The sequence below is a fragment of the Panthera onca genome, chromosome B4 (assembly GCF_046562875.1).
Source record: "Panthera onca isolate mPanOnc1 chromosome B4, mPanOnc1 haplotype 2, whole genome shotgun sequence".
Lineage (NCBI taxonomy): Eukaryota > Metazoa > Chordata > Mammalia > Carnivora > Felidae > Panthera > Panthera onca.
The window spans coordinates 75,672,559-75,690,396 of NC_138345.1; the positions used below are offsets into that span (position 1 = coordinate 75,672,559).

Below are 17,838 nucleotides of genomic sequence, written 5' to 3' on the forward strand. Positions count from 1 at the left end.
TCTGTGAGTTCGAGCCCCACGTCAGGCTCTGTGCTGACAGCTCAGAGCCTGGAGCCTGCCTCAGATTCTGTGTCTCCCTCTCTCTCTGCCCCTCCCCTGCTCATGCTCTGTCTCTCTCTGTCTCAAAAATAAATAAAAACATTAAAAAAATTAAAAAAAAATTTTTTTTCAAAAATTAAAAAAATAGTTCATCTAATACATCAGCAAATCTGTGAGCTATGCCTAAAAATATATCCTGAATTGTTTGCCATCTCTCTCCCAGACACAGAAATAGTCTACTTAAGTGCTCTCCCTGTTTTTATTCTTATAGGCTGCTTTTAAAAGTGATCCTTTAAAAATATAATTTTGGGGGTGTCTGGGTGGCTCAGTTGGTTGAGCGTCCAACTCTTGATTTCAGTTCAGGTCATGATCCCAGGGTCATGGGATCAAGCCCCGTGTCGGGCTCCATGTTGAATGTGGAGCCTGCCTGTGATTCTCTTTCTCTCTCCTCTGCCCCTCTCCCCAACTTGTGTGCCCTCTCTCTCTAAAATAAACAAAATGAAAAATAAAATAAAAATATAATTTTGATCATGCCTACTCTGGAGGGCATTCTTAGAATAATATCCAAATTCTTACATTCTTCTAAAAGGTTCTTCATGATTTGGCTCCTGGCTACCTCTCTGGCTTCAGCTTATGTTATTCCCCCCCCCCCCCCCCATCCACTTCAACTGCACTGGCCTTTGTACTATACCTCAAACACAGTAAGTATGCTACTTTGCCTCAAGACTCTCCACTCATGGTTCCCTTTGCCTAGTTTCCTTTTCCCCCAGATACTCATTTCTTCATTTCCTTAAAGTTTCTCTTTCAATATTATCACCCCAAAGAGGACTTGACCTTTCTTTCTAAAATAGTATGCTCTGTCCCTTCTTTCCCCCCTTAACCTGCTTCTTTTTCCTCTTAGCACATTTATTATTTATTTGCTTAATTTCTGTCTCCCACTGGAATATAAATTCTAAAAGGGGAAGATCTTGGAATACTGGGGTGGCTCAGTTTGGTTAAGCGTCTGACTCTTGATTTCAGCTCAGGTTGTGATCTCATGGTTGGTGAGTTCGAGCCCCACATTGGGCTCTGCACTGACAGCATGGAGCCTGCATGGGATTCTCTGTCTCCCTCTCTCTCTCTCTCTAAAATAAATAAACTTAAACAAATAAATAAAAGGGGAGGATCTTGTCTGTTTTATTCACAGCCTTAGCCCCAGAGTCTTATGTAGTAGGTGGTGAATAAGTATGGTTTTTTTTTATTTAATGTTTTTTATTTTATTTATTTTTATTTTTTTAATATGGAATTTATTGTCAAATTGGTTTCCATACAAGACCCAGTGCTCATCCCAACAAGTGCCCTCCTCAATGCCCATCACCCACCCTCCCTTCCCTCCCACCCCCCCATCAACCCTCAGTTTATTCTCAGTTTTTAAGAGTCTCTTATGGTTTGCCTCCTTACCTCTCTGTAACTTTTTTTCCCCCTTCCCCTCCCCCGTGGTCTTCTGTTAAGTTTCTCAGGATCCACATAAGAGTGAAACATATGGTATCTGTCTTTCTCTGTATGACTTATTTCTCTTAGCATAACACTCTTCAGTTCCATCCATGTTGCTACGAAAGGCCATATTTCATTCTTTCTCATTGCAAAGTAGTATTCCATTGTATATATATACCATAATTTCTTTATCCATTCATCAGTGATGGACATTTGGGCTCTTTCCATAATTTGGCTATTGTTGAAAGTGCTGCTATAAACATTGGGGTACAAGTGCCCTTGTATATAAGTACCCCTGTACCCCTTGGTTAAATTCCTAGGAGTGCTATTGCTGGGTCATAGGGTAGATCTATTTTTAATTTTTTGAGGAAGCTCCACACTGTTTTTCAGAGCGGCTGCACCAGTTTGCATTCCCACCAACAGTGCAAGAAGGTTCCCATTTCTCCACATCCTCGCCAGCATCTATAGTCTCCTGATTTGTTCATTTTAGCCACTCTGACTGGTGTGAGGTGGTATCTGAGTGTGGTTTTGATTTGTATTTCCCTGATGAGGAGTGACGTTGAGCATCTTTACATGTGCCTGTTGGCCATCTGGATGTCTTCTTTAGAGAAGTGTCTATTCATGTGTTCTGCCCATTTCTTCATAGGATTATTTGTTTTTCAGGTGTAGAGTTTGGTGAGTTCTTTATAGATTTTGGATACTAGCCCTTTGTAGTCTGATATGTCATTTGCAACTATTGTCTCCCATTCTGTTGGTTGCCTTTTAGTTTTGTTGATTGTTTCCTTTGCAGTGCAGAAGCTTTTTATTTTCATGAGGTCCCAATAGTTCATTTTTGCTATAATTCCCTTGCCTTTGGAGATGTGTCAAGTAAGAAATTGCTGTGGCTGAGGTCAGAGAGGTTTTTTCCTGCTTTCTCTGCTAGGGTTTTGATGGTTTCCTGTCTCACATTCAGGTCCTTTATCCATTTTGAGTTTATTTTTGTGAATGGTATAAGAAAGTGGTCTAGTTTCATTCTTCTGCATGTTGCTGTCCAGTTCTCCCAGCACAATTTGTTAAAAAAAACTGTCTTTTTTCCATTGGATATTCTTTCCTGCTTTGTCAAAGATTAGTTGGCCATACTTTTGTGGGTTCAATTCTGGAGTCTCTATTCTATTCCATTGGTCTATGCGTCTGTTTTTGTGCCAATACCATGCTGTCTTGATGATTACAGCTTTGTAGTAGGGGATTGTGATGCCTCCCGCTTTGGTCTTGAATAAGAATTGAATGTAGAGGAGCACCTGGTTGGCTTAGTCATGGGAAACGAGCCCTGCATGGGAACAGCGTGGAAACTGCTTGAGATTCTCTCTCTCTCTTTCTGTCTCTCTGCCCCTCACCTGCATGTTCACGTGAGTGTGCCCATGTGTGCACACTCTTTCTCAAAATAAATAAATAAACTTAAAAAAATAAAAGAATTAGGGGCTTCTGGGTGGCTCAGTTGGTAAGTGTCTGACTTCAGTTCAGGGCATGATTTCATGGTTCATGAGTTCAAGCCCCTCATCAGGCTCTTAAATGTAGAATTGTGTATCCCCAAATGCCCACCATAGGTCTATTTACAAATATGTTTGGTGTTGAAAAGATACCAAATGGATGAATGGATATAGTATCACTCATGTACTTTATTGTTTCCTTTTGTATGGGAAGATTACATTTTGCATCATGTAAGGACTAGTTTCTTTTCATTTTGGTGAGCTTTGAGATAGCAACCCAGGTTATCGATCTTTTCCTTTTTTCTCTTTTAAGTTTATTTGTTTTTAGTAATTGCTACAACCAATGTGGGGCTCAAACACATGATCCTGATATCAAGAGCTGCATGCTCTTCTGACTGAGCCAGCCAGGTGCCACCAGGTTATCTATCTTAATCCTCAGCACCTCAAATGACTCTCTAGGGTCTCTGTCCCACAATTTCTAACAATGAGGAAAATGGTTCCAGAGAAAGCCTTCCCAGTGAAATATTTATTTATTTATTTAAAAATTTTTAAAATTTTAATTTATTTTTGAGAGAGACAGAGCACGAGCGGGGGAGGGGCAGAGAGAGGGGGAGACACAGAATCTGAGGCAGGCTCCAGGATCTGAGCTGTCAGCACAGAGCCTGATGTGGGGCTCAAACTCATGAACCGCGAGATCGTGACCTGAGCTGAAGTCGGACACTTAACTGACTGAGCCACCTAGTAGGTGCCCCTAGTGAAAAATTTAAAAAGCCAATAATTTACTTTTTAGATTTTTAGAGTGTGGAATTTTTTGTTTTGTTTTGTTTTGTTTTTTGTTTTTGCCTTCCAAATGAATTCAAATGTCCTTGAGCCACTTTTCTTGCTTATACTATGATCATTTTGGTCCTACAGAAAATATTATATAGTGATTTCATCTTGTGAAATGGAATTACTTGTCATTTTGGCACAATCCAGGTTCAGGAATTAATTCTTGTGTTTACTGTCAAATAATGCTCATTTCCACATGATAGAAAAAAACAAATAATTAAAGAAAAAATCCAGTAAAAATGCCAATCACATTATCTAACATAATTACACATAAGTATTAAACTTGGTAACTCAGAATAGCAATTATGTTGGGTCAGTAGTAAAGAATGCTGATTTTACCTCTGGTGTTCTTGAAGGGAGAATAAGCTATTAAAAATGGATGAGAGGCTGGTAATTTTGAAGTACTCATTCAAGTTAAATTATCATTAATAAAAATTTAAAACAATATTAATTTATATATGAAGGAAGAGGGGGAACCTGGGTGGCTCAGCTGGTTAAACGTCAAGACTCTTGATTTCAGCTCAGGTCATGATCTCACGGTTTGTGAGATTGAGCCCCACTTGGGATTCCTCCACACTCACAGCAATTCTCTCTCTCCTCTCTCTGTCGCCCCTCCCCCCATACTCACTCTCTCCCAAAATAAATAAATAAGCTTAATATATATATATGGAGGAAGAGAATGTTCTGTACAGTTTTTTGGGAGAATTATCTAAGAATGATTTTTCTTTTCTTTTTTTAAAATTCTTTTTTAAAATTGTATTATATTGTATTATATTATATTATATTATATTATATTATATTATATTATTTATTTATTTATGTATGTGTGTTTTAAAGTAGGCTCTATGCCTAACCTGGGGCTTGAACTCACAACCCTGAGATCAAGGGTCACATGTTCTGCTGACTGAGCCAGCCAGGTACCCCTAAGAAAGGGTTTTCTTTAAAATTAATGAAATCTATAACTCCCTGACTATACTCGCTTCAATACCCCTGAAACCATAAACTGAGACTTATGAAATATGTATCACTGAAGCCATGTAAGTTATGAAGAATGTTGGCATATATTTAATCAACCAACGTATGATTCTATAGGGGAAGCAGGCAGATTTTTTGCTTCTCTCTCTCTCTCTCTCTCCCTCCCTCCCTCTCTGTATGTGTGTATATGTGTATATGGAAGAAAATTGTGCTGTGTTTAAATTTCCCCTCTGGCAGAAGTTAAGGTTCAGAATATTAAGTAAGGATTCTTTAAAAGTTAACTCTCTCAGGGTGCCTGGGTGGCTGGCTTAGTCAGTTGAGTGTCCAACTTCAGCTCAGGGCATGATCTCTCAGTATGTGAGTTTGAACCCCACATCAGGCTCTCTGCTGTCACAGAACCTGCTTCAGATCCTCTGTCCCCCCCTCTCTCTGCTCCTCCCCCGCTTTCACTCTCTCTGTCTCTCAAAAATAAGTAAACACTTATAAATAAATAAATAAATAAATAAATAAATAAATAAATAAAGTTAACTCTTCCTCTCTTAAACAAATTAGAAACATACCTTGTCCTTTTTAACTCATTCTACAGAAGGTGTCTTAATGCTGTTCTCTATTGTGGCCACAGAATAAGATGTTCTACTTAATAATAAACCCAAAGGGGAAAAAGTCCCTGCATCTTATCACAGATCTAAAAAGCCATCCCAGTGGAATAAGCAAACTGGGTCCCCAGTGAGTATAGAGAATATGTTGTGTGTGCAGCACACAAGTGTTTCTTCAATCAAGTTAAGACCAAGCAAAAGTAAGAAACCTTGCCTACCAACATGGGATAGAGATTTAGTGGTCCTAAAATTTAAAAAAACATGGAGATGGGGCAGAAAATTTAAATTGGAGATCCACTAAGAATTTAAAAGTTTTTGTTTCTGTATGACAAATAAATCTCTCTTCAAAATCTTGAAAAAGAACTGAGAGACTTGAATTATAATTACTTCTTTTTTCTAATAATAGATAATATTGCAGTTGAAATCATAGAATAACTACAAAACATTGTTGAAAGAAATCAAAGACAATCTAAATAAATAGGTATTTCATGTTTAAGGATTGGAAGACTTAATATTATTAAGATGGCAATATTTCCCAGGTTGGTAAATAGATATATTGTAATCCCTATCAAAATCCCCAGCTGGCTTCTTTCCAGAAATTAGAAAACTGGTCCTAAAATTCATATGAAAATTCAAGAAACCTAGAGTAGCCAAAACAATCTTGAAAAAGAACAAAGTTAGAGGACTCACGCTTCCTGATTTAAAAACTTTCTGAAAAGCAACAATAATCATGACTGTGCAGTGCTGGTGTAACAATAGATATAACAGATTAATGGAATGGAATTGAGAGTCCAGAAATAATCTTTAACATTTATAGTTAATTAATTGTTTGACAAGGGTGCCAAGACAAATCATTTAGGAAAGAAGAGTTTTTTCAACATAGAGTGCTAGAACAAGTAGATATTCATATGCAAAAGAATAAAATTGGATCCTTTCCTCACACATACATAAAAATATGTATAAAAACACATAAAATACTTAAAAAATACATTAAAAAACTCAAAATGGATCATACACCTAATGTAATACATAAAACTGTAAAACTTACAAGAAAATGTAGAAGTAAATCTTTATGACCTTGGGTTAGGCAAAGCCTTCTTAGAAATGATGCCCAAGGTATAAACAACAAAAGAAAAAAATAGATAAATTAGACTTCATCACAATTAAAAACATCTGTGCTTCAAAAGACACTATCAAGAAAGTGTAAAGACAGCCCACAGAATTGGAGAAAATATTTGCAAATCAAAAATATTATCATATACTTGTGTCTAGAATATATAAAGAACTGTTACAACTAAAAAATAGAAGACAATATAATTTAAAAATGGGCAAAAAACTGGGCAAAGAGTCTGAATATACATTTCTCCATAGAAGATACACAAATGACCAGTAAGCACATGGAATGGTGCTCAACATTATTAGCCATCAGGGAAATGCAAATCAAAACCCAGCGAGATACCATATCACACCATTAGGATGACTACAATAAAAAAAATGGTAATAACAAGTTTTGGAAAAATTGGGGTCTCATACACTACTGAAAGGAATGTAAATGGTGTGACCAATTTGGAAAAAGCATATATTAGAACATATAGCCACACAAAAACTTACACCTATGTTCACAGCAGCTGTAATGGGGGGAAATACTTTTTCTTCTACCCTTGTAGGTTCTTGGCTAGGGCTCTGTAACAAAAGACAGATTAACAAGAGAAAAAAATAGAAGTTAACTGGGACACCTGGGTGGCTCAGTCAGTTAAGCATCAGACTCTTGATCTCTGCTCAGGTCATGATCTCATGGGATCAAGCCCTGAATCAGGTTCTGAGCTGACAGCACAGAGCCTGCTTGGGATTCTCTCTCTCTCTCTCTCTCTCTCTCTCTCTCTCTCTCCCTACCCCATGCTCTCTTTCTTTCTCAAAATAAATAAATAAACTTGAAAAATAAAAGGTTACTAGCATGTCTATCTCATATATACATGGGAGAAACTCAGGCATAATAACTCAAAGGTTTGGCTAAAGCATGGGCTTATACAGCATCATAACAAGGAAACAATAAATCTTTAGAGGAGTGAGAAGACAAAAGAAAAGAATCGTGAGTCTCTAGGGGTAGCACATTGTAAATATAAGCGGGCCTAATGGAAGATAACCGAGCTGGTTAGTAAGGTTTTTGATGTGTGCTCTCTTGTACTGTTTCTGGGCTGATAAATGTCTAGGGTTGTCAATGATTAATTGATATCTTGCTTTTAGGCAAATAGGGAAAGGACAGAGAGGTTTTTTGTTTTTGTTTTGTTTTGACCTGCTTCTCAATTGCCTTCAGTTCAAAACAATCATTGTGTGAAAGTGGTATGTTTTGGGGTGGAAAATTCTGCTATCCTTCACAGCATTCATTATTCATAGTAGCCAAAAAGTGGAAACAATCCAAATGTCCATCAACTGATGAATGGATAAAGAGAATGTTGTATATCCACACAATTGGTATTTATTTGGCAGTAAAAATAAATGAAGTATTGATACATAATATAACATAGATGAACCTTGAAAACATGCTAAGTGAAAGAAGCTGCATATTGTATGATTCAATTTACATGAAACGTCCAGAATAGGCAAATCCACAGAAAGAGAAAAATACGGATTAGTGTTGGCCATGGGCTGGGGGTGAAGGGGTGGTAATTGAATGAGGAATAACTGCTAACAGGTACAGAAGTTTTAGGGTTTTTTTTGTAGCATGATGAATGATGAAAATGTTTGGAATTAGGTGGTGGTAATGGTTGCAAAACCTGGTGACTATATTTAAAAATTTAATGGGGCGCCTGGGTGGCTCAGTCGGTTGAGCGTCCGACCTCAGCTCAGGTCACGATCTCGCGGTCCGTGAGTTCAAGCCCCGCGTCAGGCTCTGGGCTGATGGTTCAGAGCCTGGAGCCTGCTTCCGATTCTGTGTCTCCCTCTCTCTCTGCCCCTCCCCCATTCATGCTCTGTCTCTCTCTGTCTCAAGAATAAATAAATGTTAAAAAAAAAATTTAAAAATTTACATTATACACTAAAGGATGAATTTTATGGTATATGAATTATATATCAATGAACAATACAGGGGTGCCTGGGTGGCTCAGTCGGTTGAGCGGCCGACTTCAGCTGTGGTCATGATCTCGCAGTCCGTGGGTTCGATCCCCGCGTCGGGCTCTGTGCTGACAGCTCAGAGCCTGGAGCCTGTTTCGGATTCTGTGTCTCCCTCTGTCTGACCCTTCCCCGTTCATGCTCTGTCTCTCTCTGTCTCAAAAATAAATAAACATTAAAAAAAATTTTTTTTAAATGAACAATACAAAGAAATTGCTATATTTGAAAATTTCATGCCCTTCTAGTGTTTCCTGTAACAATTTGGATCACTGAAATGGAAATATTTACAAAATATATCTACTTAAGTTGATTTTTTTTTTAAATAAAGAAGCCAGTTACAAATGCCTACATGCTTTATGATGCCATTTATATGAAATGTCCAGAACAGGACAATATATAGAGACAGAAAATAGATTAGTGGTTGCCTAGGTTGTAGAGTTTCTTTTGGGGAGGTGATGAAAATGTTGTAAAATTGATTATGGTGATGATTACACAACTCTGAATATATTAAACACCAGTGATTTGTATACTTTATTTATTTATTTTGTACACATTATTTTTTATTTTTTAAAGCATTTTTTTTAGTTTTTTAAGTTTATTTATTTGTTTTAGAGAGAGAACAAGCAGGGGAGTGGCAGAGAGAGGGGAGAGAGAGAATCCCAAACAGGCTCTGCACTATCAGCACAGAGCCCCTCTCTGGGGCTCCATCCCTCTAACCGTGAGATTATGACCTGAGCTGAGATCAAGAGGCAGATGTTTAACTGGCCGAGGCACCCAGGCACGCCAATCATAAAATCTTTAAAAAAAAAAAAAGAAAAAAAAAAAAAAGCTTCCTGACCCATTGCCACAAAGTGATTTATAGAATAATGATTTGGAGAGGTTCTTAACTGGAAGTGGCATCTAGAACATGGTAACATCAACTATAAATAGACTTGTAAAACTAATAGAATGCATCATTAAGGAATATCCTGTATTTTTTGACACCCAGCCTATGTATCCACTATAAACAGGTTTTATTTTTTTATTTTTTCCTTTATTATTATTATTATTTTTTTTTTTTTTAACTAGGCTCCACACCCAATGTGGAACTTGAACTCATGATAGGAACTCCTGACCCTGAGATTAAGAATCGTATTGTTCTACCGACTGAACCAGCTAGGTGACCCTATAAACAGGCTTTTAAGTTCAAACCAGAGAAATTCCTTCATTCTTTTTAAACATTTCCCATTTCCTTTGTTCTATCTACTCATTCTAGAAAATTCAGACAACTTAGAAAGTTGTAGTGGAAGTAAATTTACTTGAAATCCTGTCATTATTAAAAATACTGTTAACATTTGATAAAGATCCTTATAGACATCTATTTAGTATAAACATATACTAAATAGTAAATGCTAAATATTTACTCTTTTATGGGAGTGGATTTACACTATATATATTGTGGAAAACGAGACTTGGCATTGTATTTGGTTATGAGTCTGTTAGAGGCATTTCTTTTACTTACTTATAATTTGCAAGCCTTCCAAGAGAAAACTAGATCCAAGATCTATAATTGGATCTAACTAGAGAATTTATACAATATATATAGGTAACTGATAAAATTAATATAAAGCTAGTAAGATAATCTTAATAGCTTATTTGATTAATGCACACACAATTTGTGAACTAGTAAAAATCCAATAATAGGCATATCTATGATTCTCTTTAATTTTGGAAATCATAAAGATTTTGCAGTTAGCCTTAAGTCTTGGAGTTAAGGGGCCACGTTCCAGAATGGTAAAGACAGACTCTGTAACATAAAAGTTTGACAAAAAATAATAATAATAATAATCCATATCTCTTTACATGATCTGTCAAGAAAACATAACAGAGAGAAAATATGAAATGTATCATGGAGAACAGAAATAACCAAATTTAATCTTACTTGTCTTTCACCTTAGCCTGATTAGCCAGATAAAAAGGATCTGTATTTACCTTCCTGATATGCTTATCTTTTAGGTTTCTTATAAATACAGAGAAAAACAATTTATAGCCTAATGTCTAGATAAACAAAGTGCCTTCATGGAGTTTACCCAAGCCTTAGAAGGATCAGAAGGCCTGCCCTAGAAGCAAACACCTGCAGCACTTTCTTTGTCCCATAGTGCCACTATTCCCTGTGTTGTATAAAATGGTCAGCAAGGACTTTTATTCATTCCATATTTTATTATTTATATATTTTTTTATTAAAAAATTTTTTAATGTTTATTTTTGAGAGACAGAGACACAGAGCACGAACAGGGGAAGGGCAGAGAGAGAGGGAGACACAGAATCTGAAGCAGGCTCCAAGCTGTCAGCACAGAGCCAGCCTGGGGGTTCAAACTCACAAACTGCGAGATCATGACCTGAGTTGAAGTTGGACGCTTAACCAACTGAGCCACCCAGGTGCCCCTTATTCATTCCATATTTTAAAAATCCTCTAGTATGGTGCCGTATGTGGTATATGTTCTGTGTTAAGTGCACACTTAGATAACATGTACACATGCGTACACATACAGAGACTTTTTTGTGATTTTGATTGAAATTGAATCTATAGGTCATTTTGAGAAGAACTGACATTTTTATGAGATAACTCTTCCAATCCACAGACTAGGTATATAATTCCATTTATTTAGGTATGATTTAGTGTTTTTCTTTTTTTTTAATAAAAAAATTGTATTTACTTAGAAGCATTCAGAATGTCAACAAAACAGCTGCAACTTTTTTTTTTTTTTTTGCAATTACAGAGTGGTATTCAGTTAACAGAACAACAATTATTTCGTATAAGCTGCATCAGAGACAACTGAAGATGAAAAAACTACCATCCCCATATATAACTAATTTGTGCTGTGCACCAACAAGAACCTGCCTTAAATTTCCATGCCAATTTACAACCCCCATACTGTACCAGGCAAGGTTAGTGGCTGTTGGAAATACCACCGGGACAGGGCTATCTAAAGACACATTTGGTAGTGTGTTAACTATACAAAAAAAGACACTGCAAAGTTTAAAAACAAATCTTACACAGCCTTACATTTCAATTTTTTTCTTTAAAAGGAGTGAGTTGTGTACAGGGGGGTTAAATGCTTTATAGACAAAAAAAAAAAAAAACTGCACTAGAACCAACTTATTCATCATCATCATCTTCTTCTTCTTCATCTTTTTCATCTTCCTCCTCTTCCTCATCCTCTTCATCTTCCTCATCCTCCTCCTCTTCCTTCTTTTTCTTGCGTTTTTCAGCCTTGATGACTCCCTTTTTTGCTGCGTCAGGCTTTCCCTTAGCTCGGTATGCAGCAATATCCTTTTCATATTTTTCCTTCAGCTTCGCAGCCTTCTTCTCATAAGGCTGCTTGTCATCTGCAGCGGTGTTATTCCACATCTCTCCCAGTTTCTTTGCAACATCACCAATGGATAGGCCAGGATGTTCTCCTTTGATTTTTGGGCGATACTCAGAACAAAACAAGAAAAAGGCCGAAGGAGGTCTCTTGGGTGCATTGGGATCCTTGAACTTCTTTTTTGTTTCCCCTTTAGGGGGGATATAAGTTTTCATTTCTCTTTCATAACGGGCCTTGTCCGCCTTTGCCATGTCTTCAAACTTTCCTTTCTCTTTAGCAGACATGGTCTTCCACCTCTCTGAGCACTTCTTAGAAAACTCTGAGAAGTTGACTGAAGCATCTGGGTGCTTCTTCTTGTGCTCCTCTCAGCAAGTTTGCACAGAGAATGCATATGATGACATTTTGCCTCTCGGCTTCTTAGGATCTCCTTTGCCCATGTTTAATTATTTTCTTTGCCAAGAAAGTTTTTCTGATCCTTCTTGAATTGTACTCTCCAAGTGCCCTGTCCTCCTCTTGAAGGTTCTGATTTAGTATTTTTCAATAAAGTTTCATTAAAATATGTCTTGAACAATTTGGGTAATTTTATTCATAGGCATTTTATATGTTTTTTGATACTATTATGAATGATATCCTATTTAAGTTAAAATTTCCAATTATTTTTGGTATATAAAAATGCAGCTGATTTTTGTATAATTTTGTATCCAGCAATCTATATTACATTTTAAAGTATCACCTTTTCTCCATCTGTCCTCTTTTCCTGCTATTACTTGCATACTAGGTCTCCTGGATCTGTCTAAGTCTTATATTTTCCATTATGATTTCTGTTTGTATTTCAGCTCTTTGCTTTGAAATAGCTCTTCTGCTCAACTTTCCAGTCACTAGTTCAGATCTTGCCAGTAAATATTCTCTCCTTCAATTCATCTGCATTTTTTTCCCTGAGAGATCATAGTTTTCATTCCAGAAATTCTTTGTTTTTATCTGCTCTCATAATCTTTACATGTAAGCTCTTATTCATCAGAATTTATCTTCATATTTATTGCTCGAAATCTCTTTTTTGCATATCTGTGCTTCCATTTGGGATCCTTTTCCTTTTGGTAGAACTCCCTTTGGGGTTCCTTTAATGAAGATCTGCTGCTGGCAAGTTTTCTGTTTTTGTTTGTGTGAAAATATATTAATTTGGCTTCATTTCTGAAGAACTTTTTCATACTGAGTATAAAATTCTAGTTTGGCAGTTATTATCTTACAACACTTTGTACATATCATTCCATTATCTTTTGGCTTCCATCAATTTGTTGAGAAGTCACCTATTAGCTTTATTGTTCTTTTGAAGGTATGTCCCTCTACCAACCCCCTCCCCCATGACTTCTTTTAAGATTTTATCTTTATCTTTGGTTTTTAGCAACTTCACTATGATATGCCTGAAGTATGCTTTTCTTTGTATTTGTTCTGCTTGAGTTCAGAGAATTTCTTATATTTGTGACTCTGGTTCCTTCACTACTTTTGGAAATATTTTCGTTATTTTCTCTTCAAATAGTGTTTCTATCCCATTGTCTCCCTCTTCTGGTCCTTTAATCAGGTATATATTAAAGATTTTGTTTTTTACAGTCTTATGTGTATTTTATGTTCTTTTCTGTATTTTCCTCTTTTCTCCCCCCTATCGTCACTCTGGATAATTTCTTCTGACCTATCTTCTAGTTCGCTAGTTAGCTCTTTGTATGTGTCCAATGTGCTGTTAAGCCCCATTGAATTTTTAAATGTGATTATTTTTCAGTTCTAGAATTTTCATTTAATATTTCATACAGTTTCCTCTGCTGAATTTCTCTATCTTGTCATTAACTTCTTAAACCTATTCATTATGGTTGCTTTATTTATTTATTTATTTATTTATTTTTTAATTTTTTTTTCAACGTTTTTTATTTATTTTTTTTTTTGGGACAGAGAGAGACAGAGCATGAATGGGGGAGGGGCAGAGAGAGAGGGAGACACAGAATCGGAAACAGGCTCCAGGCTCCGAGCCATCAGCCCAGAGCCTGACGCAGGGCTCGAACTCACAGACCGCGAGATCGTGACCTGGCTGAAGTCGGACGCTTAACCGACTGCGCCACCCAGGCGCCCCTATTTATTTATTTATTTAGGAATTTTCTACGCTCAGTGTGGGGCTCAAACTCATGACCCTGAGATCAAGAGTCACATGCTCTACTGACTGAGCCAGTCAGGTGCCCCTCATTATGGTTATTTTAAAGTACATATCTGATAATTCCAATATCTGACTCTTCTATGGATCCTTTTCTCTTCTGCTTCAGTTTTTGTCATTTGATCTTGTCTGTGGAATACTGGTATTTTTTGTTTAATACTGAAAGTGGTTTATGAAAAATTAAAGAGATAATTTGAGTCCCTGGATGGTGTTATATTTCTGCAGCAAGAGGTTACTTTTGCTTCTGGAAGTCAGTTAGGGTAAGATTAGACCATCTTAATCAAACCAGGGATTGAGCTGATGAGAAGCTGAGCTTTAGTATTTACAAGGGCTGGTATCTTGTAACATATAGGCCTTTGGGAGTCCCAACTAAAAGTAAAGGAGGGGAGGCGCCTGGGTGGCTTATTCAGTTAAGCAACTGACTTCAGCTCAAGTCATGATCTCACGGTTTGTGAGTTCAAGCCCTGTGTCGGGCTCTGTGCTGACAGCTCAGAGCCTGGAGCCTGCTTCAGATTCTGTGTCTCCCTTTCTCTCTTCCTCTCCCCCACTCATGCTCAGTCTCTCTCTTCTCTCTCTCTCAAAAAAATAAATAAACATTTAAAAAAATTAAAAAAATACATACAAGTAAAGGGGGAAGTGGAGTTCCTTTATCTTGGTGGGTCCTGAGCAGTTTTTCCCCCCAAGCTCTGTAAGACTACAGGAAGACCAGTTCTCAGCCTTTTAGCTTCTGCTTTCTGCTCAGCTTCTTAGCCTCTCATTACTACTGTTGAATCAGTAATGCCTTTAAGGGAAAAGAGACATTTAATGTCAGGTTTACCTCTTTGTACTTCAGAAGTCTGAGATTTTAGCTCCTCAATTGGCTTGGTAGCTCTCTGATTCCTATGAATAGATTTTTACATTTTTAACCTTGTTCATATTTTCTGATTGTTTTTTTGCTGCAGGGTTGGCCTGCAACAAGATTCTCCACCATTACTGACAGCAGAATGCCCTAGAGAATAAAAATAAGACAATTGAAGAAAAGCAGGGATACTCAGCCTACCTTGAGTTATTTGCTTTTTTGTAAATATTGTATCAGTGTCAGCAAAGATGATTTTCTTTTCTTTTTTTTAAGATTTTGTTTTTAAGTAATCTCTACATCCAGCGTGGGGCTTGAACTCACAACCCTGAGATCAAGAGTCACATGTTCTACTGGCTGAGTCAGCCAAGTGCCCCAAATATGATTTCTTTTCTTTTCTTTTTTATGTTTATTTATTTTTGAGAGAGATCACGAGCAGGGGAGGGGCAGAGAGAGAGGGGGACAGAGGATCTGAAGTAGGCTCTGTGCTAACAGCAGCAAGCCCGATGTGGGGCTCAAACTCACAAACCTTGAGATCATGACCTGAGCCAAAGTCGTATGCTCAACTGACTGAGCCACCCAGGCACTCCCCAAATATGATTTTCTATTTACCTTTGAGATGCTTGAATTTCAAGGGTATCAAGTGAATTTTTCATTTAAAATTTATCTGAAAAAATTTTTTTTAATGTTTATTTATTTTTGAGAGAGAGAGACAGAGTGCAAGTGGAGGAGGGGCAGAGAGAGAGGGAGACATAGAATTTGAAGCAGGCTCCGGGCTCTGAGCTGTCAGCAGAGCCCGACGTGGAGCTCGATCTCATGAACTGTGAGATCATGACCTGAGCTGAAGTTGGATGCTTAACCGACTGAGCCATCCAAGTGCCCCTAAAATTGATCTTCTTATTGATATTTTTTCCACTATAGCCACTATTTTCTTTATTAGTTTCCCTACCACCTCCTTCATAACTCTGGGAGTCTTCCAATTTTGCTTAGACCAGACACGTCTAAATTATCCCTTTAAATTGTATCTGCATCTCTGGGTGACAAAATGATGCTTACTCTCTCCCTTCAGCTCTAGAGAATAAGGCAATAATCAATGAAACTGAGTGAAAACATGTCATAGCTTTATTTCTCAATCCTAAATCTCAAGTTAATCTTGTTAGTTTTTATGCAATTCTAATACTAGCTTGATAGTGTATCTTTATAACAGATTTTCATGTGGCTAACAAGCCTACAACAATTTCCTGTACCCTAGAAATGGCCTGTACTATATGATCTTGCCCCCTCTAGCCAAGGTTGACCAACCCACAGGAAAAAACTCTAACCCAGACTGGGCCAATGAGATCCTAACTCCCAGTAATCTGACATTTGCAACAATTAAATACAGAGATGCAATTTTTAGAGCTGAGTAATTATGATGCACAGCCTCTAAGATGGCCCCCATTGTTCCCCTTCTAGTATTCATTCCCCTTCTAGTATTACATTCCTTATGTAATTCTTTCTCCTTGACTATAGGCTGGATCTACTGATTTTTCTAATAGACTATAGCAAAAATAATAAGATATCACTTTAAGGTTAGGTTACAAAAAGACCGTGGCTTCTGTTTTGGGGGTTCTCTCTTGCTTTCCTTCTAATTTGTTCTGAGGGAATCCAGTTGCCATGTTGTGTATTGCCCTTTGAAGAGGCCCCTTAACTTGTGTTAAGGAACTACAGGTCTCCAGGCAACAGACAGCAAAGAACTGAGGCCCTCAACTGAACAGCAAGGAACTGAGGCTCTCAAAATAGGTACTGAATTCTGCTAACAACCAGAGGAATGAGCTGGGAAGTGAATCCTCCCTCAGTTGAGCCTTCAGATTGACTGCAGCTCTGGCCAACAGGATGGTCGAAACCTTATGAGAGATCTTAAGTCAGAGGGACCCAGCTTGGCTGCACCCATATTTCTGATCCTCACATAATCTCTCCAAGTGCTTGTTGCTCTAGTCTTTCCAGTGTAGCATTCAAATCATCTTTCTTAGTTCTCACCTCATTTTTCTCATCATTCAGGGTTTCCTCACAAGTTTTGGCCTTTAACTCATTTGGTCTACTTTCTGGGAAATTGTCACTGGGGTGGGCCTTTCTGTGATATGCTGCAGCAAGGATTCCTGAGAATGCCACCCAGAATCCTTGGTTTTGCCTCCCTCTCCAGGTTTGACCTTGCATATATTGGCCTTCAGACTCCTGGACACTTGAAAGAGCTGTTGCTTCCCTAAATAATGCCAACATGGGAGTCAGACAGACTGCCTAGCAGGCCTCCACCTAGATACCTGATACATTCTCTTTGAACTGTTTCTGAGTACCTGGCCTGATCTCTTCAAGCTCTTTTTTCCAGGGTTATTAGCTTCTCTTTGTCACATTATCTTGTACCCTTCTGATTTATTACATCTTTTACTGGCTTGGAACTCATGGTCTACCGTACTGTTATTTTTACCAGATAGAAGCAATGCTATGTCTTAGTCATTTTTATCTGGACTCTGTGGGGACAGGCTCTAACTCAGTCTCAGATCACACTCACTTCCCACTGTGGCTGTGCTACTTATGACGGTAGTTGAATACATCTGGCTGGTTCGTGTATGCAACTACTTTCTTTTTTTTTTTTTTTTTTTTTTTTTACCATATTTTATTATGTTGAATTTTGGGTCTGCTTTTGTTCATTTCTTCTTGTATAACTTTTGTGTGTATATTTTCGCATGTTTTTTGTTAAGAGTTTTGGTTTAGCTCTAAAATACTACCTAAACTTACTTCAGAACAGAAGAGGAATGGTCCAGTAAGTTTTCTCATTTTTCACCTTAGGTTGTCAGTCCCTTTAGATTGTTAAGCATATGACCTTTCATTTAATTGCCAAATCCAATACCTTTACTCTACTTACAGAGGTCAAAGATTATATCTTAAGCACACTGCTGTTAAAACTATCAAAAACACTGAAAAAAGGAATATTTATGAG

General features: G+C 37.5%; 1 pseudogene; it reads right to left on the reverse strand.

Annotated features, from left to right (window-relative positions):
- Window positions 1–11,609: 11,609 nt before the first annotated feature.
- LOC132694432 (high mobility group protein B1 pseudogene) lies at window positions 11,610–12,284 on the reverse strand (annotated as a pseudogene).
- Window positions 12,285–17,838: the final 5,554 nt, after the last annotated feature.